We start from the raw sequence: 24336 nt of genomic DNA, 5'->3' as shown, positions 1-24336 counted from the left end.
ACTTTCCTTCCCATGATGACTAACATGATGAACATGATTTGCGCTCTTCAGAAAGACGGCGAGGACGTCAAACAATTCATGCGTGATTCTCAGGCGACACGGGCTGCAGGTCCGGGTTTGCCTGAGAAGCCACAAAATGAGACTGAAATGCTGCAGGTTGATGTTTTCACAGGTTCTGATTCACAGGAAAACAACAACACCTCTAAGGAAAGCGACGACACCTCAGCGGTCGTTCCATCCGTGGCGATGTTAGGCGATGAACCCGCAGATGCCGACCGCAGTACCACTACTACCACCGCCGTCACTGAGAAAATTTTGCTTGCACCTCTGTTCGTGAGAAAGGGATCTAATAGGCCCGCAGTGGAGGTCACTGTTAATCAGAGACATCGCTGTGTCGCATTATTAGACACAGGAGCGGACATCTCGCTCATCAGCGGAGCTCTTTACAGCAGCATGTGCGAACAAAGGGGGGAGGACATCTCACCCCCCACACTCATTTCGGGCCCAAAGGATTTTGACGAGTTCTATGGCGCTCCCTCGCCCGCGGCTGCGACGACTGAGGTCAACATCTCGATAGGAGGCATGTCCTTTAAACACCTCGTGTACATCGCCGAGGAGATGCCGATGCCCATGCTCTTAGGGTTGGACTGTCTTCAACGCCTTGACGCTAGAATCAGCGGTGCGTCCGGACGACTGTTTGCACGTGTGCGGGAGCCAAAGCCGTACAAACCGTGGCCTGACACAGGCGGACGCCCTTCGGTGGCATGTCTTTCGCGGGGGGACGCGATTTCGACCTCACCACCACTCTCGAAGCCACCGGGTAGACCCCCGGAACTTCTGTTACAGATTGAGAAGTTCATAGACCACTTCTACGACCAGAACCTGCGAACTCACCTGCTTGCAGCATTCTCGTTCGCACAGGCATCTCTGGGAAAGTCAGCTGAAGGCAGAAAAACTTATTACGATAAGAAAGCCTCACATTCCGAACTCGATGTAGGTGACCAGGCCTGGTACTACATTTTCGCTCCCGAATCGGGTAACAATAATGCGACCTCGGGGAAGCTGGCTAAGAAACTTCTGCCCAGATGGTCGGGTCCATACCTGATTACAGATAAGATCTCACCGGTCGTGTATCAGATCAAGATCGCCGACAAAAACAAGGCGCCCGTCTACAAATGGGTACACAGGGACCATATCAAACTGCACAAGGGTCCCACAGATTTGGCCGACACCAACAACAACAATCCACCGACTTCAAAAGGGGGGTGATAAACGCGTCCCGTTGGTTCCACAGATTTCTATCTCTGATTACACAAATTTGTTTGTTTGTGAGTGTACATGGTTGTCTTTCCTGTTATACGTCACGTGCAGACTTAAGGTGTGTTGAGACGGACGTGCTGTGGGCTCCTGGAGTCAGGTAAAAGGCCAGGTAACAGTGAGTGGGTTAGGCCACATAGTACTGTTGTCCAAAATTTTGTTTTTTTTAATCTTTACTAATCACAATTCCTTAGGGGTACATTAACATGAACATGATTACTAACCACTGATTTACATTTTAGTGCTGATTTACATTTCTAATTTTTTTATAGTACCTTTGACCAGTTGATTTTAACAGTGTAAATTGTGTTTGTGATTATCAATTCTGTGATTTATCCTACTGGGCAATAACCAATTTCGCCCCTGTCCTGACACGAGTATTTACAGTGAGGATTCACTGATACCAGTTAGGGTTTCTTTCATTTTTCTGCTTCTCGCATCATCCCTTTTTGCATCTTACACAGTCAGGGCTGCATCCATTTCTTCACTTAATGGGTAATTACACTTAAAACTAACACATAGTACAAAAGGCACTCATAGAGTTAGGTTTTTATTATTTTTATTTCTTTGATGACATGAAATGCACTTTTGTCGTGTCTACATTGAAGTGCCTACACTGTGCTCTCTCTCCTCTGCTGAGCTTGTGAGGATCCTGCTTCCTGGAGGTGGATCCGTGACTCGTCATCTGCATCGACTACTCCTGAGGGTGCTCCGGCTCGTTGGCCTTGGACGACTGTGGTTCCGGCGTGACTGCTGGGACACCTCATTCGTTGGGATTACTGTCACCCGCTCTTCCCTTTTTGTGGATTACGATAAGTACTCTTACATAATTCAATTTTTATTTGGAATATTGCCCTGCCTGCGGATACAACAATCGATTTTTAATTGGAATACTACCCTGTTCGTGGATACGTTCAAGATTTGCTCCTGCTTTGCTTTATTGCCCGTGAGGATATGACGTTGCTGTTGCTTCGTTTATGACTTCCATGGGGAATAATTAATAACCTACTGACTTGTGTTCTTCCTGAGGAGTGTGCGAGACTGTTCTCCGGCGTGGGGTTCGTGCCTCACCACAGACGGCTGTTCCCTTGGGATCGCATCCGGTTCTGTTGTCGAGATTCTTCATAACTTGGGTTTGTTCAACGACCAAGTGGTCTCTTGAAGGACCACATTGACCTTGAAAAGGGGGGATATGTAAGGTTATGAAGTTCATGGTTTTCAACTCCATACAGCTGGCCCCTGGGCACAATAACACCGTGTAGAAAAACCAAGGTCGGGTTGTTCCTCAGACTGTTTACATTCCAGGAGAAGAGTCCGAAGGAGAAGAAGAAGCTTTACCTAATCAAAGTACTTTATTTGTGATTAAAATTATTAAGCAAAACAGATGTTGATCAACAATAATCAAGTGAATGATCTGTGAAATAAATATGTCATGAATTATGTTTAATGAAACCAGGACTACGGTGCAGACATACTGATCCTCATCTCCATAGAAACGCATGACACATTGTTCCAACCAATCAGAGCTTTCGGCTGCCGCAGGAGAATCTGGTGTTGACTTCAAGTGTCCAATCTACTTTACTGAAACTTATCAACAAGTCAGAGATATAAAACAAGGCAACGCCATTTTAAGGCAGTTCCATCTTGACTTCAGTTCTGTTCACCATCATCCTAAAGACAAGCGCAGCCTGGCCGGATGCGTTTTCTTTAAACTAAGAACTGTGAAACGGGAGATTTTCGTCGTTTAACAACCAGATGACGTCCTTTCAAAATAAGAGCAACTGCTGACGCTGCTGAATCGTACCGGGCCGACCCTGCAGACGGGTTTTGAAACGTTGTGACCGCTGCACCGACAGCTCCATCGTACATCCGAGGTTTCCAGACCTGGCAATTCCTGATCTACTTGGGAGACCCCACTGGGTACGTACACGGCAAAATAGCGGCTCATGTCATCACTTTATAAGCCTCGTGATATCTAGTCATAACAAAGACGACCAGATTCGATTACGTCATCCTAGAGAATCTGAACCAGACCCACACACACACACACACGCACCAACACAACATCCGAATCCATTCTCATCCATCACAGAGTAGTCCTGGTAGATTGTTTAGAATTTATAATTCAGAAATTAAAGATTCTCAAACGATCCCCTCTCTCTCTCTTTTATTGTCTCAAAGTCAATACAGAGTGTTTAATTAAACTCCCTGATGATAAAAACAGCCTATTCTTCTGTTTATAAAAGTGAACTACTAACAGTGTATTAAAATACAACTTTGGTTAGTTACATCACTTTGATTCCGTTACACTAGGGACAAATCAAAGGAGGTTTATTACCAACAAGTGTGTGCAGTTCGTGTGAAACACCTGGCTTTAAAATTATTCAATGACGAAGCTGTTCAAAGATGTGGTGAAGTGAAAAAAAAACTGTATTTTATAACAAATTAGTGAAAAAGCTTACAGCACCTGGTATTCCCAAGAGGTCTCCCATACAGGTACTGACCAGGCCCAACCCTAGATTGCTTCCGAGATCAGACGGGATCGGGCATTTTCAGGGTGGTATGGCCGTAAGCGAAGGACACATCTTGAAAAATCTCTGAAAAATCCCTTGTGTATATGTCAAAGTATGATTGTGTCGCCCACTGCAAAGACTAGATTCTTGCATATGGAGGTAAAAGGCTAAGTTAAACAGTTGTCTTCATCACTGTTGCTCTTTTTTCGAGTAACAATCGGCTCCCACCCCATTTCTTGTGTCTAAAATGCCAGCACTGAGACATTATTGCTAGGGACAAATCAAAGTAGGTTTATTACCAACAAGTGTGTGCAGTTCGTGTGGAACACCTGGCTTTAAAATTATTCAATGACGAAGCTGTTCAAAGCAGTGGTGAAGTGAAAAAAACTGTATTTTATAACAAATTAGTGAAAAATTTTACAGCACCTGGTATTCCCAAGAGGTCTCCCATATAGGTACTGACCAGACCCAACCCTGGATTGCTTCCGAGATCAGACGGGATCGGGGTTTTGTCAGGGTGGTATGGCCGTAAGCGAAGGAAAAACCTTGAAAAATCTCTGAAAATTCCCTTTTGTATTTGTCAAGGTTTGATTGTGTCGCCCACTGCAAATGCTAGATTCTTGCATATAGAGGTAAAAGGCTAAGTTAAACAGTTGTCTTCATCATTGTTGCTCTTCTTTAGACTCTAACAATTGGCTCCCGCCCCATTTCTTGTCTCTAAAATGCCAGCACTGAGACATTATTGCTAGGGACAAATCAAAGGAGGTTTATTACCAACAAGTGTGTGCAGTTCGTGTGGAACACCTGGCTTTAAAATTATTCAATGACGAAGCTGTTCAAAGCTGTGGTGAAGTGAAAAAAACTGTATTTTATAACAAATTAGTGAAAAAGCTTACAGCACCTGGTAATCCCAAGAGGTCTCCCATACAGGTACTGACCAGGCCCAACCCTGGATTGCTTCCGAGATCAGACTGGATCGGGCTTTTTCAGGGTGGTATGGCCGTAAGTGAAGGACACACCTTGAAAAATCTCTGAAAAATCCCTTGTGTATATGTCAAAGTATGATTGTGTCGCCCATTGGAAAGACTAGATTCTTGCATATGGAGGTAAAAGTCTAAGTTAAACAGTTGTCTTCATCACTTTTGCTCTTTTTCCGAGTAACAATCGTCTCCCACCCCATTTCTTGTCTCTAAAATGCCAGCACTGAGACATTATTGCTAGGGACAAATCAAAGGAGGTTTATTACCAACAAGTGTGTGCAGTTCGTGTGGAACACCTGGCTTTAAAATTATTCAATGACGAAGCTGTTCAAAGATGTGGTGAAGTGAAAAAAACTGTATTTTATAACAAATTAGTGAAAAAGCTTACAGCACCTGGTAATCCCAAGAGGTCTCCCATACAGGTACTGACCAGGCCCAACCCTGGATCGCTTCCGAGATCAGACTGGATTGGACTTTTTCAGGGTGGTATGGCCGTAAGTGAAGAAAACACCTTGAAAAATCTCTGAAAAATCCCTTGTGTATATGTCAAAGTATGATTGTGTCGCCCATTGCAAAGACTAGATTCTTGCATATGGAGGTAAAAGGCTAAGTTAAACAGTTGTCTTCATCACTTTTGCTCTTTTTCCGAGTAACAATCGTCTCCCACCCCATTTCTTGTCTCTAAAATGCCAGCACTGAGACATTATTACTAGGGACAAATCAAAGGAGGTTTATTACCAACAAGTGTGTGCAGTTCGTGTGGAACACCTGGCTTTAAAATTATTCCTGGCTTTAAAATTATTCAATGACGAAGCTGTTCAAAGATGTGGTGAAGTGAAAAAAACTGTATTTTATAACAAATTAGTGAAAAAGCTTACAGCACCTGGTATTCCCAAGAGGTCTCCCATACAGGTACTGACCAGGCCCAACCCTGGATTGATTCCGAGATCAGAGGGGATCGGGCTTTTTCAGGGTGGTATGGCTGTAAGCGAAGGAAAAACCTTGAAAAATCTCTGAAAAATCCCTTGTGTATTTGTCAAGGTATGATTGTGTCGCCCACTGCAAAGACTAGATTCTTGCACATAGAGGTAAAAGGCTAAGTTAAACATTTGTCTTCATCATTGTTGCTCTTCTTTAGACTCTAACAATTGGCTCCCACCCCATTTCTTGTCTCTAAAATGCCAGCACTGAGACATTATTGCTAGGGACAAATCAAAGGAGGTTTATTACCAACAAGTAAGTGCAGTTCGTGTGGAACACCTGGCTTTAAAATTATTCAATGACGAAGCTGTTCAAAGCTGTGGTGAAGTGAAAAAAACTGTATTTTATAACAAATTAGTGAAAAAGCTTACAGCACCTGGTATTCCCAAGAGGTCTCCCATACAGGTACTGACCAGGCCCAAACCTGGATTGCTTCCGAGATCAGACGGGATCGGGGTTTTGTCAGGGTGGTATGGCCGTAAGCGAAGGAAAAACCTTGAAAAATCTCTGAAAATTCCCTTTTGTATTTGTCAAGGTTTGATTGTGTCGCCCACTGCAAATGCTAGATTCTTGCATATAGAGGTAAAAGGCTAAGTTAAACAGTTGTCTTCATCATTGTTGCTCTTCTTTAGACTCTAACAATTGGCTCCCGCCCCATTTCTTGTGTCTAAAATGCCAGCACTGAGACATTATTGCTAGGGACAAATCAAAGGAGGTTTATTACCAACAAGTGTGTGCAGTTCGTGTGGAACACCTGGCTTTAAAATTATTCAATGACGAAGCTGTTCAAAGCTGTGGTGAAGTGAAAAAAACTGTATTTTATAACAAATTAGTGAAAAAGCTTACAGCACCTGGTAATCCCAAGAGGTCTCCCATACAGGTACTGACCAGGCCCAACCCTGGATTGCTTCCGAGATCAGACTGGATCGGGCTTTTTCAGGGTGGTATGGCCGTAAGTGAAGGACACACCTTGAAAAATCTCTGAAAAATCCCTTGTGTATATGTCAAAGTATGATTGTGTCGCCCATTGCAAAGACTAGATTCTTGCATATGGAGGTAAAAGTCTAAGTTAAACAGTTGTCTTCATCACTTTTGCTCTTTTTCCGAGTAACAATCGTCTCCCACCCCATTTCTTGTCTCTAAAATGCCAGCACTGAGACATTATTGCTAGGGACAAATCAAAGGAGGTTTATTACCAACAAGTGTGTGCAGTTCGTGTGGAACACCTGGCTTTAAAATTATTCAATGACGAAGCTGTTCAAAGATGTGGTGAAGTGAAAAAAACTGTATTTTATAACAAATTAGTGAAAAAGCTTACAGCACATGGTAATCCCAAGAGGTCTCCCATACAGGTACTGACCAGGCCCAACCCTGGATTGCTTCCGAGATCAGACTGGATTGGACTTTTTCAGGGTGGTATGGCCGTAAGTGAAGAGAACACCTTGAAAAATCTCTGAAAAATCCCTTGTGTATATGTCAAAGTATGATTGTGTCGCCCATTGCAAAGACTAGATTCTTGCATATGGAGGTAAAAGGCTAAGTTAAACAGTTGTCTTCATCACTTTTGCTCTTTTTCCGAGTAACAATCGTCTCCCACCCCATTTCTTGTCTCTAAAATGCCAGCACTGAGACATTATTACTAGGGACAAATCAAAGGAGGTTTATTACCAACAAGTGTGTGCAGTTCGTGTGGAACACCTGGCTTTAAAATTATTCCTGGCTTTAAAATTATTCAATGACGAAGCTGTTCAAAGATGTGGTGAAGTGAAAAAAACTGTATTTTATAACAAATTAGTGAAAAAGCTTACAGCACCTGGAATTCCCAAGAGGTCTCCCATACAGGTACTGACCAGGCCCAACCCTGGATTGATTCCGAGATCAGAGGGGATCGGGCTTTTTCAGGGTGGTATGGCTGTAAGCGAAGGAAAAACCTTGAAAAATCTCTGAAAAATCCCTTGTGTATTTGTCAAGGTATGATTGTGTCGCCCACTGCAAAGACTAGATTCTTGCACATAGAGGTAAAAGGCTAAGTTAAACATTTGTCTTCATCATTGTTGCTCTTCTTTAGACTCTAACAATAGGCTCCCACCCCATTTCTTGTCTCTAAAATGCCAGCACTGAGACATTATTGCTAGGGACAAATCAAAGGAGGTTTATTACCAACAAGTAAGTGCAGTTCGTGTGGAACACCTGGCTTTAAAATTATTCAATGACGAAGCTGTTCAAAGCTGTGGTGAAGTGAAAAAAACTGTATTTTATAACAAATTAGTGAAAAAGCTTACAGCACATGGTATTCCCAAGAGGTCTCCCATACAGGTACTGACCAGGCCCAAACCTGGATTGCTTCCGAGATCGGGCTTTTTGAGGCTGGTATGGCCGTAAGCGAAGGACACAGCTTGAAAAATCTCTGAAAAATCCCTTGTGTATATGTCAAAGTATGATTGTGTCGCCCACTGCAAAGACTAGATTCTTGCATATGGAGGTAAAAGGCTAAGTTAAACAGTTGTCTTCATCACTGTTGCTCTTTTTTCGAGTAACAATCGGCTCCCACCCCATTTCTTGTCTCTAAAATGCCAGCACTGAGACATTATTGCTAGGGACAAATCAAAGGAGGTTTATTACCAACAAGTGTGTGCAGTTCGTGTGGAACACCTGGCTTTAAAATTATTCAATGACGAAGCTGTTCCAAGATGTGGTGAAGTGAAAAAAACTGTATTTTATAACAAATTAGTGAAAAAGCTTACAGCACCTGGTATTCCCAAGAGGTCTCCCATACAGGTACTGACCAGGCCCAACCCTGGATTGATTCCGAGATCAGAGGGGATCGGGCTTTTTCAGGGTGGTATGGCTGTAAGCGTAGGAAAAACCTTGAAAAATCTCTGAAAAATTGCTTGTGTATTTGTCAAGGTATGATTGTGTCGCCCACTGCAAAGACTAGATTCATGCATATAGAGGTAAAAGGCTAAGTTAAACAGTTGTCTTCATCATTGTTGCTCTTCTTTAGACTCTAACAATTGGCTCCCACCCCACTTCTTGTCTCTAAAATGCCAGCACTGAGACATTATTGCTAGGGACAAATCAAAGGAGGTTTATTACCAACAAGTGTGTGCAGTTCGTGTGGAACACCTGGCTTTAAAATTATTCAATGACGAAGCTGTTCAAAGCTGTGGTGAAGTGAAAAAAACTGTATTTTATAACAAATTAGTGAAAAAGCTTACAGCACCTGGTATTCCCAAGAGGTCTCCCATACAGGTACTGACCAGGCCCAACCCTGGATTGCTTCCGAGATCAGACGGGATCGGGCTTTTTCAGGGTGGTAAGGCCGTAAGCGAATGACACACCTTGAAAAATCTCTGAAAAATCCCTTGTGTATATGTCAAAGTATGATTGTGTCGCCCACTGCAAAGACTAGATTCTTGCATATGGAGGTAAAAGGCTAAGTTAAACAGTTGTCTTCATCACTGTTGCTCTTTTTTCGAGTAACAATCGGCTCCCACCCCATTTCTTGTCTCTAAAATGCCAGCACTGAGACATTATTGCTAGGGGCAAATCAAAGGAGGTTTATTACCAACAAGTGTGTGCAGTTCGTGTGGAACACCTGGCTTTAAAATTATTCAATGACGAAGCTGTTCAAAGATGTGGTGAAGTGAAAAAAACTGTATTTTATAACAAATTAGTGAAAAAGCTTACAGCACCTGGTATTCCCAAGAGGTCTCCCATACAGGTACTGACCAGGCCCAACCCTGGATTGATTCCGAGATCAGAGGGGATCGGGCTTTTTCAGGGTGGTATGGCTGTAAGCGAAGGAAAAACCTTGAAAAATCTCTGAAAAATCCCTTGTGTATTTGTCAAGGTATGATTGTGTCGCCCACTGCAAAGACTAGATTCTTGCACATAGAGGTAAAAGGCTAAGTTAAACATTTGTCTTCATCATTGTTGCTCTTCTTTAGACTCTAACAATTGGCTCCCACCCCATTTCTTGTCTCTAAAATGCCAGCACTGAGACATTATTGCTAGGGACAAATCAAAGGAGGTTTATTACCAACAAGTAAGTGCAGTTCGTGTGGAACACCTGGCTTTAAAATTATTCAATGACGAAGCTGTTCAAAGCTGTGGTGAAGTGAAAAAAACTGTATTTTATAACAAATTAGTGAAAAAGCTTACAGCACCTGGTATTCCCAAGAGGTCTCCCATACAGGTACTGACCAGGCCAAAACCTGGATTGCTTCCGAGATCAGACGGGATCGGGGTTTTGTCAGGGTGGTATGGCCGTAAGCGAAGGAAAAACCTTGAAAAATCTCTGAAAATTCCCTTTTGTATTTGTCAAGGTTTGATTGTGTCGCCCACTGCAAATGCTAGATTCTTGCATATAGAGGTAAAAGGCTAAGTTAAACAGTTGTCTTCATCATTGTTGCTCTTCTTTAGACTCTAACAATTGGCTCCCGCCCCATTTCTTGTGTCTAAAATGCCAGCACTGAGACATTATTGCTAGGGACAAATCAAAGGAGGTTTATTACCAACAAGTGTGTGCAGTTCGTGTGGAACACCTGGCTTTAAAATTATTCAATGACGAAGCTGTTCAAAGCTGTGGTGAAGTGAAAAAAACTGTATTTTATAACAAATTAGTGAAAAAGCTTACAGCACCTGGTAATCCCAAGAGGTCTCCCATACAGGTACTGACCAGGCCCAACCCTGGATTGCTTCCGAGATCAGACTGGATCGGGCTTTTTCAGGGTGGTATGGCCGTAAGTGAAGGACACACCTTGAAAAATCTCTGAAAAATCCCTTGTGTATATGTCAAAGTATGATTGTGTCGCCCATTGTAAAGACTAGATTCTTGCATATGGAGGTAAAAGTCTAAGTTAAACAGTTGTCTTCATCACTTTTGCTCTTTTTCCGAGTAACAATCGTCTCCCACCCCATTTCTTGTCTCTAAAATGCCAGCACTGAGACATTATTGCTAGGGACAAATCAAAGGAGGTTTATTACCAACAAGTGTGTGCAGTTCGTGTGGAACACCTGGCTTTAAAATTATTCAATGACGAAGCTGTTCAAAGATGTGGTGAAGTGAAAAAAACTGTATTTTATAACAAATTAGTGAAAAAGCTTACAGCACATGGTAATCCCAAGAGGTCTCCCATACCGGTACTGACCAGGCCCAACCCTGGATTGCTTCCGAGATCAGACTGGATTGGACTTTTTCAGGGTGGTATGGCCGTAAGTGAAGAGAACACCTTGAAAAATCTCTGAAAAATCCCTTGTGTATATGTCAAAGTATGATTGTGTTGCCCATTGCAAAGACTAGATTCTTGCATATGGAGGTAAAAGGCTAAGTTAAACAGTTGTCTTCATCACTTTTGCTCTTTTTCCGAGTAACAATCGTCTCCCACCCCATTTCTTGTCTCTAAAATGCCAGCACTGAGACATTATTACTAGGGACAAATCAAAGGAGGTTTATTACCAACAAGTGTGTGCAGTTCGTGTGGAACACCTGGCTTTAAAATTATTCCTGGCTTTAAAATTATTCAATGACGAAGCTGTTCAAAGATGTGGTGAAGTGAAAAAAACTGTATTTTATAACAAATTAGTGAAAAAGCTTACAGCACCTGGAATTCCCAAGAGGTCTCCCATACAGGTACTGACCAGGCCCAACCCTGGATTGATTCCGAGATCAGAGGGGATCGGGCTTTTTCAGGGTGGTATGGCTGTAAGCGAAGGAAAAACCTTGAAAAATCTCTGAAAAATCCCTTGTGTATTTGTCAAGGTATGATTGTGTCGCCCACTGCAAAGACTAGATTCTTGCACATAGAGGTAAAAGGCTAAGTTAAACATTTGTCTTCATCATTGTTGCTCTTCTTTAGACTCTAACAATTGGCTCCCACCCCATTTCTTGTCTCTAAAATGCCAGCACTGCGACATTATTGCTAGGGACAAATCAAAGGAGGTTTATTACCAACAAGTAAGTGCAGTTCGTGTGGAACACCTGGCTTTAAAATTATTCAATGACGAAGCTGTTCAAAGCTGTGGTGAAGTGAAAAAAACTGTATTTTATAACAAATTAGTGAAAAAGCTTACAGCACCTGGTATTCCCAAGAGGTCTCCCATACAGGTACTGACCAGGCCCAAACCTGGATTGCTTCCGAGATCGGGCTTTTTGAGGCTGGTATGGCCGTAAGCGAAGGACACAGCTTGAAAATTCTCTGAAAAATCCCTTGTGTATATGTCAAAGTATGATTGTGTCGCCCACTGCAAAGACTAGATTCTTGCATATGGAGGTAAAAGGCTAAGTTAAACAGTTGTCTTCATCACTGTTGCTCTTTTTTCGAGTAACAATCGGCTCCCACCCCATTTCTTGTCTCTAAAATGCCAGCACTGAGACATTATTGCTAGGGACAAATCAAAGGAGGTTTATTACCAACAAGTGTGTGCAGTTCGTGTGGAACACCTGGCTTTAAAATTATTCAATGACGAAGCTGTTCCAAGATGTGGTGAAGTGAAAAAAACTGTATTTTATAACAAATTAGTGAAAAAGCTTACAGCACCTGGTATTCCCAAGAGGTCTCCCATACAGGTACTGACCAGGCCCAACCCTGGATTGATTCCGAGATCAGAGGGGATCGGGCTTTTTCAGGGTGGTATTGCTGTAAGCGAAGGAAAAACCTTGAAAAATCTCTGAAAAATCGCTTGTGTATTTGTCAAGGTGTGATTGTGTCGCCCACTGCAAAGACTAGATTCATGCATATAGAGGTAAAAGGCTAAGATAAACAGTTGTCTTCATCATTGTTGCTCTTCTTTAGACTCTAACAATTGGCTCCCACCCCACTTCTTGTCTCTAAAATGCCAGCACTGAGACATTATTGCTAGGGACAAATCAAAGGAGGTTTATTACCAACAAGTGTGTGCAGTTCGTGTGGAACACCTGGCTTTAAAATTATTCAATGACGAAGCTGTTCAAAGCTGTGGTGAAGTGAAAAAAACTGTATTTTATAACAAATTAGTGAAAAAGCTTACAGCACCTGGTATTCCCAAGAGGTCTCCCATACAGGTACTGACCAGGCCCAACCCTGGATTGCTTCCAAGATCAGACGGGATCGGGCTTTTTCAGGGTGGTATGGCGGTAAGCGAATGACACACCTTGAAAAATCTCTGAAAAATCCCTTGTGTATATGTCAAAGTATGATTGTGTCGCCCACTGCAAAGACTAGATTCTTGCATATGGAGGTAAAAGGCTAAGTTAAACAGTTGTCTTCATCACTGTTGCTCTTTTTTCGAGTAACAATCGGCTCCCACCCCATTTCTTGTCTCTAAAATGCCAGCACTGAGACATTATTGCTAGGGACAAATCAAAGGAGGTTTATTACCAACAAGTGTGTGCAGTTCGTGTGGAACACCTGGCTTTAAAATTATTCAATGACGAAGCTGTTGAAAGCTGTGGTGAAGTGAAAAAAACTGTATTTTATAACAAATTAGTGAAAAAGCTTACAGCACCTGGTATTCCCAAGAGGTCTCCCATACAGGTACTGACCAGGCCCAACCCTGGATTGCTTCCGAGATCAGACGGGATCGGGCTTTTTCAGGGTGGTAAGGCCGTAAGCGAATGACACACCTTGAAAAATCTCTGAAAAATCCCTTGTGTATATGTCAAAGTATGATTGTGTCGCCCACTGCAAAGACTAGATTCTTGCATATGGAGGTAAAAGGCTAAGTTAAACAGTTGTCTTCATCACTGTTGCTCTTTTTTCGAGTAACAATCGGCTCCCACCCCATTTCTTGTCTCTAAAATGCCAGCACTGAGACATGATTGCTAGGGGCAAATCAAAGGAGGTTTATTACCAACAAGTGTGTGCAGTTCGTGTGGAACACCTGGCTTTAAAATTATTCAATGACGAAGCTGTTCAAAGATGTGGTGAAGTGAAAAAAACTGTATTTTATAACAAATTAGTGAAAAAGCTTACAGCACCTGGTATTCCCAAGAGGTCTCCCATACAGGTACTGACCAGGCCAGACCCTGGATTGATTCCGAGATCAGAGGGGATCGGGATTTTTCAGGGGCGTATGGCTGTAAGCGAAGGAAAAACCTTGAAAAATCTCTGAAAAATCCCTTGTGTATTTGTCAAGGTATGATTGTGTCGCCCACTGCAAAGACTAGATTCTTGCACATAGAGGTAAAAGGCTAAGTTAAACAGTTGTCTTCATCATTGTTGCTCTTCTTTAGACTCTAACAATTGGCTCCCACCCCATTTCTTGTCTCTAAAATGCCAGCACTGAGACATTATTGCTAGGGACAAATCAAAGGAGGTTTATTACCAACAAGTGTGTGCAGTTCGTGTGGAACACCTGGCTTTAAAATTATTCAATGACGAAGCTGTTCAAAGCTGTGGTGAAGTGAAAAAAAATGTATTTTATAACAAATTAGTGAAAAAGCTTACTGCACCTGGTATTCCCAAGAGGTCTCCCATACAGGTACTCACCAGGCCCAACCCTGGATTGCTTCCGAGATCAGACGGGATTGGGCTTTTTCAGGGTGGTATGGCCGTATGCGAATGACACACCTTGAAAAATCTCTGAAAAATCCCTTGTGTATTTGTCAAGGTATGATTGTGTCGCCCACTGCAAAGACTAGATTCTTGCACATAGAGGTAAAAGGCTAAGTTAAACAGTTGTCTTCATCACTGTTGCTCTTTTTTCGAGTAACAATCGGCTCCCACCCCATTTCTTGTCTCTAAAATGCCAGCACTGAGACATTATTGCTAGGGACAAATCAAAGGAGGTTTATTACCAACAAGTGTGTGCAGTTCGTGTGGAACACCTGGCTTTAAAATTATTCAATGACGAAGCTGTTCAAAGATGCGGTGAAGTGAAAAAAACTGTATTTTATAACAAATTAGTGAAAAAGCTTACAGCACCTGGTATTCCCAAGAGGTCTCCCATACAGGTACTGACCAGGCCCAACCCTGGATTGATTCCGAGATCAGAGGGGATCGGGCTTTTTCAGGGTGGTATGGCTGTAAGCGAAGGAAAACCCTTGAAAAATCTCTGAAAAATCCCTTGTGTATTTGTAAAGGTATGATTGCGTTGCCCACTGCAAAGACTAGATTCTTGCATATAGAGGTAAAAGGCTAAGTTAAACAGTTGTCTTCATCATTGTTGCTCTTCTTTAGACTCTAACAATTGGCTCCCACCCCATTTCTTGTCTCTAAAATGCCAGCACTGAGACATTATTGCTAGGGACAAATCAAAGGAGGTTTATTACCAACAAGTGTGTGCAGTTCGTGTGGAACACCTGGCTTTAAAATTATTCAATGACGAAGCTGTTCAAAGCTGTGGTGAAGTGAAAAAAACTGTATTTTATAACAAATTAGTGAAAAAGCTTACAGCACCTGGTATTCCCAACAGGTCTCCCATACAGGTACTGACCAGGCCCAACCCTGGATTGCTTCCGAGATCAGACGGGATCGGGCTTTTACAGGGTGGTATGGCCGTAAGTGAAGAAAACACCTTGAAAAATCTTGAAAAATCCCTTGTGTATATGTCAAAGTATGATTGTGTCGCCAACTGCAAAGACTAGATTCTTGCATATGGAGGTAAAAGGCTAAGTTAAACAGTTGTCTTCATCACTTTTGCTCTTTTTCCGAGTAACAATCGTCTCCCACCCCATTTCTTGTCTCTAAAATGCCAGCACTGAGACATTATTGCTAGGGACAAATCAAAGGAGGTTTATTACCAACAAGTGTGTGCAGTTCGTGTGGAACACCTGGCTTTAAAATTATTCAATGACGAAGCTGTTCAAAGATGTGGTGAAGTGAAAAAAACTGTATTTTATAACAAATTAGTGAAAAAGTTTACAGCACCTGGTAATCCCAAGAGGTCTCCCATACAGGTACTGACCAGGCCCAAACCTGGATTGCTTCCGAGATCAGACGGGATCAGGCTTTTTCATGGTGGTATGGCCGTAAGCGAAGGACACACCTTGAAAAATCTCTGAAAAGTCCCTTGTGTATATGTCAAAGTATGATTGTGTCGCCCACTGCAAAGACTAGATTCTTGCATATGGAGGTAAAAGGCTAAGTTAAACAGTTGTCTTCATCACTGTTGCTCTTTTTTCGAGTAACAATCGGCTCCCACCCCATTTCTTGTCTCTAAAATGCCAGCACTGAGACATTGTTGCTAGGGACAAATCAAAGGAGGTTTATTACCAACAAGTGTGTGCAGTTCGTGGGGAACACCTGGCTTTAAAATTATTCAATGACGAAGCTGTTCAAAGATGTGGTGAAGTGAAAAAAACTGTATTTTATAACAAATTAGTGAAAAAGCTTACAGCACCTGGTATTCCCAAGAGGTCTCCCATACAGGTACTGACCAGGCCCAACCCTGGATTGATTCCGAGATCAGAGGGGATCGGGCTTTTTCAGGGTGGTATGGCTGTAAGTGAAGGAAAAACCTTGAAAAATCTCTGAAAAATCCCTTGTGTATTTGTCAAGGTATGATTGTGTCGCCCACTGCAAAGACTAGATTCTCGCACATAGAGGTAAATGGCTAAGTTAAACATTTGTCTTCATCATTGTTGCTCTTCTTTAGACTCTAACAACTGGCTCCCACCCCATTTCTTGTCTCTAAAATGCCAGCACTGAGACATTATTGCTAGGGACAAATCAAAGGAGGTTTATTACCAACAAGTGTGTGCAGTTCGTGTGGAACACCTGGCTTTAAAATTATCCAATGACGAAGCTGTTCAAAGCTGTGGTGAAGTGAAAAAAACTGTATTTTATAACAAATTACTGAAAAAGCTTACAGCACCTGGTATTCCCAAGAGGTCTCCCATACAGGTACTGACCAGGCCCAACCCTGGATTGCTTCCGAGATCAGACGGGATCGGGCTTTTTCAGGGTGGTATGGCCGTAAGCGAATGACACACCTTGAAAAATCTTGGAAAAATCACTTGTGTATATGTCAAAGTATGATTGTGTCGCCCACTGCAAAGACTAGATTCTTGCATATGGAGGTAAAAGGCTAAGTTAAACAGTTGTCTTCATCACTGTTGCTCTTTTTTCGAGTAACAATCGGCTCCCACCCCATTTCTTGTCTCTAAAATGCCAGCGCTGAGACATTATTGCTAGGGACAAATCAAAGGAGGTTTATTACCAACAAGTGTGTGCAGTTCGTGTGAAACACCTGGCTTTAAAATTATTCAATGACGAAGCTGTTCAAAGATGTGGTGAAGTGAAAAAAACTGTATTTTTTAACAAATTAGTGAAAAAGCTTACAGCACCTTGTATTCCCAAGAGGTCTCCCATACAGGTACTGACCAGGCCCAACCCTGGTTTGCTTCCGAGAACAGACGGGATCGGGCATTTTCAGGGTGGTATGGCCGTAAGTGAAGGAGACATCTTGAAAAATCTCTGAAAAATCCCTTGTGTATATGTCAAAGTATGATTGTGTCGCCCACTGCAAAGACTAGATTCTTGCATATGGAGGTAAAAGGCTAAGTTAAACAGTTGTCTTCATCACTGTTGCTCTTTTTTCGAGTAACAATCGGCTCCCACCCCATTTCTTGTGTCTAAAATGCCAGCACTGAGACATTATTGCTAGGGACAAATCAAAGTAGGTTTATTACCAACAAGTGTGTGCAGTTCGTGTGGAACACCTGGCTTTAAAATTATTCAATGACGAAGCTGTTCAAAGATGTGGTGAAGTGAAAAAAACTGTATTTTATAACAAATTAGTGAAAAAGCTTACAGCACCTGGTATTCCCAAGAGGTCTCCCATACAGGTACTGACCAGGCCCAACCCTGGATTGATTCCGAGATCAGAGGGGATCGGGCTTTTTCAGGGTGGTATGGCTGTAAGCGAAGGAAAAACCTTGAAAAATCTCTGAAAAATCCCTTGTGTATTTGTCAAGGTATGATTGTGTCGCCCACTGCAAAGACTAGATTCTTGCATATAGAGGTAAAAGGCTAAGTTAAACAGTTGTCTTCATCATTGTTGCTCTTCTTTAGACTCTAACAATTGGCTCCCACCCCATTTCTTGTCTCTAAAATGCCAGCACTGAGACATTATTGCTAGGGACAAATCAAACGAGGTTTATTACCAACAAGTGTGTGCAGTTCGTGTGGAACACCTGGCTTTAAAATTATTCAATGACGAAGCTGTTCAAAGATGCGGTGAAGTGAAAAAAACTGTATTTTATAACAAATTAGTGAAAAAGCTTACAGCACCTGGTATTCCCAAGAGGTCTCCCATACAGGTACTGACCAGGCCCAACCCTGGATTGCTTCCGAGATCAGACGGGATCGGGCTTTTTCAGGGTGGTATGGCCGTAAGCGAATGACACACCTTGAAAAATCTTGGAAAAATCACTTGTGTATATGTCAAAGTATGATTGTGTCGCCCACTGCAAAGACTAGATTCTTGCATATGGAGGTAAAAGGCTAAGTTAAACAGTTGTCTTCATCACTGTTGCTCTTTTTTCGAGTAACAATCGGCTCCCACCCCATTTCTTGTCTCTAAAATGCCAGCGCTGAGACATTATTGCTAGGGACAAATCAAAGGAGGTTTATTACCAACAAGTGTGTGCAGTTCGTGTGAAACACCTGGCTTTAAAATTATTCAATGACGAAGCTGTTCAAAGATGTGGTGAAGTGAAAAAAACTGTATTTTTTAACAAATTAGTGAAAAAGCTTACAGCACCTTGTATTCCCAAGAGGTCTCCCATACAGGTACTGACCAGGCCCAACCCTGGTTTGCTTCCGAGATCAGACGGGATCGGGCATTTTCAGGGTGGTATGGCCGTAAGTGAAGGAGACATCTTGAAAAATCTCTGAAAAATCCCTTGTGTATATGTCAAAGTATGATTGTGTCGCCCACTGCAAAGACTAGATTCTTGCATATGGAGGTAAAAGGCTAAGTTAAACAGTTGTCTTCATCACTGTTGCTCTTTTTTCGAGTAACAATCGGCTCCCACCCCATTTCTTGTGTCTAAAATGCCAGCACTGAGACATTATTGCTAGGGACAAATCAAAGTAGGTTTATTACCAACAAGTGTGTGCAGTTCGTGTGGAACACCTGGCTTTAAAATTATTCAATGACGAAGCTGTTCAAAGATGTGGTGAAGTGAAAAAAACTGTATTTTATAACAAATTAGTGAAAAAGCTTACAGCACCTGGTATTCCCAAGAGGTCTCCCATACAGGTACTGACCAGGCCCAACCCTGGATTGATTCCGAGATCAGAGGGGATCGGGCTTTTTCAGGGTGGTATGGCTGTAAGCGAAGGAAAAACCTTGAAAAATCTCTGAAAAATCCCTTGTGTATTTGTCAAGGTATGATTGTGTCGCCCACTGCAAAGACTAGATTCTTGCATATAGAGGTAAAAGGCTAAGTTAAACAGTTGTCTTCATCATTGTTGCTCTTCTTTAGACTCTAACAATTGGCTCCCACCCCATTTCTTGTCTCTAAAATGCCAGCACTGAGACATTATTGCTAGGGACAAATCAAACGAGGTTTATTACCAACAAGTGTGTGCAGTTCGTGTGGAACACCTGGCTTTAAAATTATTCAATGACGAAGCTGTTCAAAGCTGTGGTGAAGTGAAAAAAACTGTATTTTATAACAAATTAGTGAAAAAGCTTACAGCACCTGGTATTCCCAAGAGGTCTCCCATACAGGTACTGACCAGGCCCAACCCTGGATTGCTTCCGAGATCAGGCGGGATCGGGCTTTTACAGGGTGGTATGGCCGTAAGTGAAGAAAACACCTTGAAAAATCTCTGAAAAATCCCTTGTGTATATGTCAAAGTATGATTGTGTCGCCAACTGCAAAGACTAGATTCTTGCATATGGAGGTAAAAGGCTAAGTTAAACAGTTGTCTTCATCACTTTTGCTCTTTTTCCGAGTAACAATCGTCTCCCACCCCATTTCTTGTCTCTAAAATGCCAGCACTGAGACATTATTGCTAGGGACAAATCAAAGGAGGTTTATTACCAACAAGTGTGTGCAGTTCGTGTGGAACACCTGGCTTTAAAATTATTCAATGACGAAGCTGTTCAAAGCTGTGGTGAAGTGAAAAAAACTGTATTTTATAACAAATTAGTGAAAAAGTTTACAGCACCTGGTAATCCCAAGAGGTCTCCCATACAGGTACTGACCAGGCCCAAACCTGGATTGCTTCCGAGATCAGATGGGATCAGGCTTTTTCATGGTGGTATGGCCGTAAGCGAAGGACACACCTTGAAAAATCTCTGAAAAGTCCCTTGTGTATATGTCAAAGTATGATTGTGTCGCCCACTGCAAAGACTAGATTCTTGCATATGGAGGTAAAAGGCTAAGTTAAACAGTTGTCTTCATCACTGTTGCTCTTTTTTCGAGTAACAATCGGCTCCCACCCCATTTCTTGTCTCTAAAATGCCAGCACTGAGACATTGTTGCTAGGGACAAATCAAAGGAGGTTTATTACCAACAAGTGTGTGCAGTTCGTGGGGAACACCTGGCTTTAAAATTATTCAATGACGAAGCTGTTCAAAGATGTGGTGAAGTGAAAAAAACTGTATTTTATAACAAATTAGTGAAAAAGCTTACAGCACCTGGTATTCCCAAGAGGTCTCCCATACAGGTACTGACCAGGCCCAACCCTGGATTGATTCCGAGATCAGAGGGGATCGGGCTTTTTCAGGGTGGTATGGCTGTAAGTGAAGGAAAAACCTTGAAAAATCTCTGAAAAATCCCTTGTGTATTTGTCAAGGTATGATTGTGTCGCCCACTGCAAAGACTAGATTCTTGCACATAGAGGTAAATGGCTAAGTTAAACATTTGTCTTCATCATTGTTGCTCTTCTTTAGACACTAACAACTGGCTCCCACCCCATTTCTTGTCTCTAAAATGCCAGCACTGAGACATTATTGCTAGGGACAAATCAAAGGAGGTTTATTACCAACAAAAGTGTGCAGTTCGTGTGGAACACCTGTTTTTAAAATTATCCAATGACGAAGCTGCTCAAAGCTGTGGTGAAGTGAAAAAAACTGTATTTTATAACAAATTACTGAAAAAGCTTACAGCACCTGGTATTCCCAAGAGGTCTCCCATACAGGTACTGACCAGGCCCAACCCTGGATTGCTTCCGAGATCAGACGGGATCGGCCTTTTTCAGGGTGGTATGGCCGTAAGCGAATGACACACCTTGAAAAATCTCGGAAAAATCACTTGTGTATTAGTCAAAGTATGATTGTGTCGCCCACTGCAAAGACTAGATTCTTGCATATGGAGGTAAAAGGCTAAGTTAAACAGTTGTCTTCATCACTGTTGCTCTTTTTTCGAGTAACAATCGGCTCCCACCCCATTTCTTGTGTCTAAAATGCCAGCACTGAGACATTATTGCTAGGGACAAATCAAAGTAGGTTTATTACCAACAAGTGTGTGCAGTTCGTGTGGAACACCTGGCTTTAAAATTATTCAATGACGAAGCTGTTCAAAGATGCGGTGAAGTGAAAAAAACTGTATTTTATAACAAATTAGTGAAAAAGCTTACAGCACCTGGTATTCCCAAAAGGTCTCCCATACAGGTACTGACCAGGCCCAAACCTGGATTGATTCCGAGATCAGAGGGGATCGGGCTTTTTCAGGGTGGTATGGCTGTAAGTGAAGGAAAACCCTTGAAAAATCTCTGAAAAATCCCTTGTGTATTTGTAAAGGTATGATTGCGTCGCCCACTGCAAAGACTAGATTCTTGCATATAGAGGTAAAAGGCTAAGTTAAACAGTTGTCTTCATCATTGTTGCTCTTCTTTAGACTCTAACAATTGGCTCCCACCCCATTTCTTGTCTCTAAAATGCCAGCACTGAGACATTATTGCTAGGGACAAATCAAAGGAGGTTTATTACCAACAAGTGTGTGCAGTTCGTGTGGAACACCTGGCTTTAAAATTATTCAATGACGAAGCTGTTCAAAGCTGTGGTGAAGTGAAAAAAACTGTATTTTATAACAAATTAGTGAAAAAGCTTACAGCACCTGGTATTCCCAACAGGTCTCCCATACAGGTACTGACCAGGCCCAACCCTGGATTGCTTCCGAGATCAGACGGGATCGGGCTTTTACAGGGTGGTATGGCCGTAAGTGAAGAAAACACCTTGAAAAATCTTGAAAAATCCCTTGTGTATATGTCAAAGTATGATTGTGTCGCCAACTGCAAAGACTAGATTCTTGCATATGGAGGTAAAAGGCTAAGTTAAACAGTTGTCTTCATCACTTTTGCTCTTTTTCCGAGTAACAATCGTCTCCCACCCCATTTCTTGTCTCTAAAATGCCAGCACTGAGACATTATTGCTAGGGACAAATCAAAGGAGGTTTATTACCAACAAGTGTGTGCAGTTCGTGTGGAACACCTGGCTTTAAAATTATTCAATGACGAAGCTGTTCAAAGATGTGGTGAAGTGCAAAAAAATGTATTTTATAACAAATTAGTGAAAAAGTTTACAGCACCTGGTAATCCCAAGAGGTCTCCCATACAGGTACTGACCAGGCCCAAACCTGGATTGCTTCCGAGATCAGACGGGATCAGGCTTTTTCATGGTGGTATGGCCGTAAGCGAAGGACACACCTTGAAAAATCTCTGAAAAGTCCCTTGTGTATATGTCAAAGTATGATTGTGTCGCCCACTGCAAAGACTAGATTCTTGCATATGGAGGTAAAAGGCTAAGTTAAACAGTTGTCTTCATCACTGTTGCTCTTTTTTCGAGTAACAATCGGCTCCCACCCCATTTCTTGTCTCTAAAATGCCAGCACTGAGACATTGTTGCTAGGGACAAATCAAAGGAGGTTTATTACCAACAAGTGTGTGCAGTTCGTGGGGAACACCTGGCTTTAAAATTATTCAATGACGAAGCTGTTCAAAGATGTGGTGAAGTGAAAAAAACTGTATTTTATAACAAATTAGTGAAAAAGCTTACAGCACCTGGTATTCCCAAGAGGTCTCCCATACAGGTACTGACCAGGCCCAACCCTGGATTGATTCCGAGATCAGAGGGGATCGGGCTTTTTCAGGGTGGTATGGCTGTAAGTGAAGGAAAAACCTTGAAAAATCTCTGAAAAATCCCTTGTGTATTTGTCAAGGTATGATTGTGTCGCCCACTGCAAAGACTAGATTCTCGCACATAGAGGTAAATGGCTAAGTTAAACATTTGTCTTCATCATTGTTGCTCTTCTTTAGACTCTAACAACTGGCTCCCACCCCATTTCTTGTCTCTAAAATGCCAGCACTGAGACATTATTGCTAGGGACAAATGTAAGGAGGTTTATTACCAACAAGTGTGTGCAGTTCGTGTGGAACACCTGGCTTTAAAATTATCCAATGACGAAGCTGTTCAAAGCTGTGGTGAAGTGAAAAAAACTGTATTTTATAACAAATTACTGAAAAAGCTTACAGCACCTGGTATTCCCAAGAGGTCTCCCATACAGGTACTGACCAGGCCCAACCCTGGATTGCTTCCGAGATCAGACGGGATCGGGCTTTTTCAGGGTGGTATGGCCGTAAGCGAATAACACACCTTGAAAAATCTTGGAAAAATCACTTGTGTATATGTCAAAGTATGATTGTGTCGCCCACTGCAAAGACTAGATTCTTGCATATGGAGGTAAAAGGCTAAGTTAAACAGTTGTCTTCATCACTGTTGCTCTTTTTTCGAGTAACAATCGGCTCCCACCCCATTTCTTGTCTCTAAAATGCCAGCACTGAGACATTATTGCTAGGGACAAATCAAAGTAGGTTTATTACCAACAAGTGTGTGCAGTTCGTGTGGAACACCTGGCTTTAAAATTATTCAATGACGAAGCTGTTCAAAGCTGTGGTGAAGTGAAAAAAACTGTATTTTATAACAAATTAGTGAAAAAGCTTACAGCACCTGGTATTCCCAAGAGGTCTCCCATACAGGTACTGACCAGGCCCAACCCTGGATTGCTTCCGTGATCAGGCGGGATCGGGCTTTTACAGGGTGGTATGGCCGTAAGTGAAGAAAACACCTTGAAAAATCTCTGAAAAATCCCTTGTGTATATGTCAAAGTATGATTGTGTCGCCAACTGCAAAGACTAGATTCTTGCATATGGAGGTAAAAGGCTAAGTTAAACAGTTGTCTTCATCACTTTTGCTCTTTTTCCGAGTAACAATCGTCTCCCACCCCATTTCTTGTCTCTAAAATGCCAGCACTGAGACATTATTGCTAGGGACAAATCAAAGGAGGTTTATTACCAACAAGTGTGTGCAGTTCGTGTGGAACACCTGGCTTTAAAATTATTCAATGACGAAGCTGTTCAAAGCTGTGGTGAAGTGAAAAAAACTGTATTTTATAACAAATTAGTGAAAAAGTTTACAGCACCTGGTAATCCCAAGAGGTCTCCCATACAGGTACTGACCAGGCCCAAACCTGGATTGCTTCCGAGATCAGATGGGATCAGGCTTTTTCATGGTGGTATGGCCGTAAGCGAAGGACACACCTTGAAAAATCTCTGAAAAGTCCCTTGTGTATATGTCAAAGTATGATTGTGTCGCCCACTGCAAAGACT

At 42.1% G+C, this 24336-nt stretch overlaps 16 non-coding genes and 26 pseudogenes across 16 annotated transcripts; all 42 read right to left on the bottom strand.

Annotated features, from left to right (window-relative positions):
* Window positions 1-3772: 3772 nt before the first annotated feature.
* Window positions 3773-3891, bottom strand: LOC139066448 (5S ribosomal RNA). Its single transcript, XR_011519348.1, has one exon. It is a non-coding gene; the product is annotated as a 5S ribosomal RNA (ribosomal RNA).
* A 353-nt stretch (window positions 3892-4244) lies between these two features.
* On the bottom strand, window positions 4245-4364 carry LOC139067882 (5S ribosomal RNA; annotated as a pseudogene).
* Window positions 4365-4719: 355 nt separating this feature from the next.
* Window positions 4720-4838, bottom strand: LOC139067715 (5S ribosomal RNA; annotated as a pseudogene).
* Window positions 4839-5191: 353 nt separating this feature from the next.
* Window positions 5192-5310, bottom strand: LOC139068079 (5S ribosomal RNA; annotated as a pseudogene).
* Window positions 5311-5681: 371 nt separating this feature from the next.
* LOC139066470 (5S ribosomal RNA) lies at window positions 5682-5800 on the bottom strand. The gene has a single exon (XR_011519370.1). It is a non-coding gene; the product is annotated as a 5S ribosomal RNA (ribosomal RNA).
* A 355-nt stretch (window positions 5801-6155) lies between these two features.
* Window positions 6156-6275, bottom strand: LOC139067350 (5S ribosomal RNA; annotated as a pseudogene).
* Window positions 6276-6630: 355 nt separating this feature from the next.
* On the bottom strand, window positions 6631-6749 carry LOC139067714 (5S ribosomal RNA; annotated as a pseudogene).
* An 843-nt stretch (window positions 6750-7592) lies between these two features.
* On the bottom strand, window positions 7593-7711 carry LOC139066544 (5S ribosomal RNA). The gene has a single exon (XR_011519446.1). It is a non-coding gene; the product is annotated as a 5S ribosomal RNA (ribosomal RNA).
* Window positions 7712-8528: 817 nt separating this feature from the next.
* Window positions 8529-8647, bottom strand: LOC139066469 (5S ribosomal RNA). The gene has a single exon (XR_011519369.1). It is a non-coding gene; the product is annotated as a 5S ribosomal RNA (ribosomal RNA).
* A 355-nt stretch (window positions 8648-9002) lies between these two features.
* LOC139066662 (5S ribosomal RNA) lies at window positions 9003-9121 on the bottom strand. The gene has a single exon (XR_011519567.1). It is a non-coding gene; the product is annotated as a 5S ribosomal RNA (ribosomal RNA).
* A 353-nt stretch (window positions 9122-9474) lies between these two features.
* LOC139066468 (5S ribosomal RNA) lies at window positions 9475-9593 on the bottom strand. The gene has a single exon (XR_011519368.1). It is a non-coding gene; the product is annotated as a 5S ribosomal RNA (ribosomal RNA).
* A 355-nt stretch (window positions 9594-9948) lies between these two features.
* On the bottom strand, window positions 9949-10068 carry LOC139067824 (5S ribosomal RNA; annotated as a pseudogene).
* A 355-nt stretch (window positions 10069-10423) lies between these two features.
* LOC139067713 (5S ribosomal RNA) lies at window positions 10424-10542 on the bottom strand (annotated as a pseudogene).
* A 353-nt stretch (window positions 10543-10895) lies between these two features.
* Window positions 10896-11014, bottom strand: LOC139068141 (5S ribosomal RNA; annotated as a pseudogene).
* A 371-nt stretch (window positions 11015-11385) lies between these two features.
* LOC139066543 (5S ribosomal RNA) lies at window positions 11386-11504 on the bottom strand. The gene has a single exon (XR_011519445.1). It is a non-coding gene; the product is annotated as a 5S ribosomal RNA (ribosomal RNA).
* A 355-nt stretch (window positions 11505-11859) lies between these two features.
* LOC139068119 (5S ribosomal RNA) lies at window positions 11860-11968 on the bottom strand (annotated as a pseudogene).
* Window positions 11969-12321: 353 nt separating this feature from the next.
* Window positions 12322-12440, bottom strand: LOC139066655 (5S ribosomal RNA). Its single transcript, XR_011519560.1, has one exon. It is a non-coding gene; the product is annotated as a 5S ribosomal RNA (ribosomal RNA).
* Window positions 12441-12795: 355 nt separating this feature from the next.
* On the bottom strand, window positions 12796-12914 carry LOC139067268 (5S ribosomal RNA; annotated as a pseudogene).
* Window positions 12915-13267: 353 nt separating this feature from the next.
* Window positions 13268-13386, bottom strand: LOC139066661 (5S ribosomal RNA). The gene has a single exon (XR_011519566.1). It is a non-coding gene; the product is annotated as a 5S ribosomal RNA (ribosomal RNA).
* A 353-nt stretch (window positions 13387-13739) lies between these two features.
* LOC139067180 (5S ribosomal RNA) lies at window positions 13740-13858 on the bottom strand (annotated as a pseudogene).
* A 355-nt stretch (window positions 13859-14213) lies between these two features.
* Window positions 14214-14332, bottom strand: LOC139067725 (5S ribosomal RNA; annotated as a pseudogene).
* A 353-nt stretch (window positions 14333-14685) lies between these two features.
* LOC139066466 (5S ribosomal RNA) lies at window positions 14686-14804 on the bottom strand. The gene has a single exon (XR_011519366.1). It is a non-coding gene; the product is annotated as a 5S ribosomal RNA (ribosomal RNA).
* Window positions 14805-15159: 355 nt separating this feature from the next.
* Window positions 15160-15278, bottom strand: LOC139067065 (5S ribosomal RNA; annotated as a pseudogene).
* A 352-nt stretch (window positions 15279-15630) lies between these two features.
* Window positions 15631-15749, bottom strand: LOC139068038 (5S ribosomal RNA; annotated as a pseudogene).
* Window positions 15750-16102: 353 nt separating this feature from the next.
* Window positions 16103-16221, bottom strand: LOC139066716 (5S ribosomal RNA; annotated as a pseudogene).
* A 355-nt stretch (window positions 16222-16576) lies between these two features.
* LOC139068400 (5S ribosomal RNA) lies at window positions 16577-16695 on the bottom strand. Its single transcript, XR_011519999.1, has one exon. It is a non-coding gene; the product is annotated as a 5S ribosomal RNA (ribosomal RNA).
* A 353-nt stretch (window positions 16696-17048) lies between these two features.
* On the bottom strand, window positions 17049-17167 carry LOC139066893 (5S ribosomal RNA; annotated as a pseudogene).
* A 353-nt stretch (window positions 17168-17520) lies between these two features.
* LOC139066465 (5S ribosomal RNA) lies at window positions 17521-17639 on the bottom strand. Its single transcript, XR_011519365.1, has one exon. It is a non-coding gene; the product is annotated as a 5S ribosomal RNA (ribosomal RNA).
* A 355-nt stretch (window positions 17640-17994) lies between these two features.
* LOC139068399 (5S ribosomal RNA) lies at window positions 17995-18113 on the bottom strand. Its single transcript, XR_011519998.1, has one exon. It is a non-coding gene; the product is annotated as a 5S ribosomal RNA (ribosomal RNA).
* A 353-nt stretch (window positions 18114-18466) lies between these two features.
* LOC139066557 (5S ribosomal RNA) lies at window positions 18467-18585 on the bottom strand. Its single transcript, XR_011519459.1, has one exon. It is a non-coding gene; the product is annotated as a 5S ribosomal RNA (ribosomal RNA).
* Window positions 18586-18938: 353 nt separating this feature from the next.
* Window positions 18939-19057, bottom strand: LOC139066464 (5S ribosomal RNA). Its single transcript, XR_011519364.1, has one exon. It is a non-coding gene; the product is annotated as a 5S ribosomal RNA (ribosomal RNA).
* A 355-nt stretch (window positions 19058-19412) lies between these two features.
* LOC139067199 (5S ribosomal RNA) lies at window positions 19413-19531 on the bottom strand (annotated as a pseudogene).
* Window positions 19532-19884: 353 nt separating this feature from the next.
* On the bottom strand, window positions 19885-20003 carry LOC139068008 (5S ribosomal RNA; annotated as a pseudogene).
* A 353-nt stretch (window positions 20004-20356) lies between these two features.
* On the bottom strand, window positions 20357-20475 carry LOC139066715 (5S ribosomal RNA; annotated as a pseudogene).
* Window positions 20476-20830: 355 nt separating this feature from the next.
* LOC139066838 (5S ribosomal RNA) lies at window positions 20831-20949 on the bottom strand (annotated as a pseudogene).
* A 353-nt stretch (window positions 20950-21302) lies between these two features.
* Window positions 21303-21421, bottom strand: LOC139067391 (5S ribosomal RNA; annotated as a pseudogene).
* Window positions 21422-21776: 355 nt separating this feature from the next.
* Window positions 21777-21895, bottom strand: LOC139067064 (5S ribosomal RNA; annotated as a pseudogene).
* A 352-nt stretch (window positions 21896-22247) lies between these two features.
* On the bottom strand, window positions 22248-22366 carry LOC139068037 (5S ribosomal RNA; annotated as a pseudogene).
* A 353-nt stretch (window positions 22367-22719) lies between these two features.
* Window positions 22720-22838, bottom strand: LOC139066714 (5S ribosomal RNA; annotated as a pseudogene).
* A 355-nt stretch (window positions 22839-23193) lies between these two features.
* LOC139068397 (5S ribosomal RNA) lies at window positions 23194-23312 on the bottom strand. Its single transcript, XR_011519996.1, has one exon. It is a non-coding gene; the product is annotated as a 5S ribosomal RNA (ribosomal RNA).
* A 353-nt stretch (window positions 23313-23665) lies between these two features.
* Window positions 23666-23784, bottom strand: LOC139067731 (5S ribosomal RNA; annotated as a pseudogene).
* Window positions 23785-24137: 353 nt separating this feature from the next.
* Window positions 24138-24256, bottom strand: LOC139068007 (5S ribosomal RNA; annotated as a pseudogene).
* Between the last annotated feature and the right edge of the window lie 80 nt (window positions 24257-24336).

This window comes from Nothobranchius furzeri, chromosome 2 (assembly GCF_043380555.1).
Source record: "Nothobranchius furzeri strain GRZ-AD chromosome 2, NfurGRZ-RIMD1, whole genome shotgun sequence".
In the NCBI taxonomy this organism is placed as follows: Eukaryota; Metazoa; Chordata; class Actinopteri; order Cyprinodontiformes; family Nothobranchiidae; genus Nothobranchius; species Nothobranchius furzeri.
This window is presented reverse-complemented; position numbering and strand designations above follow the sequence as displayed.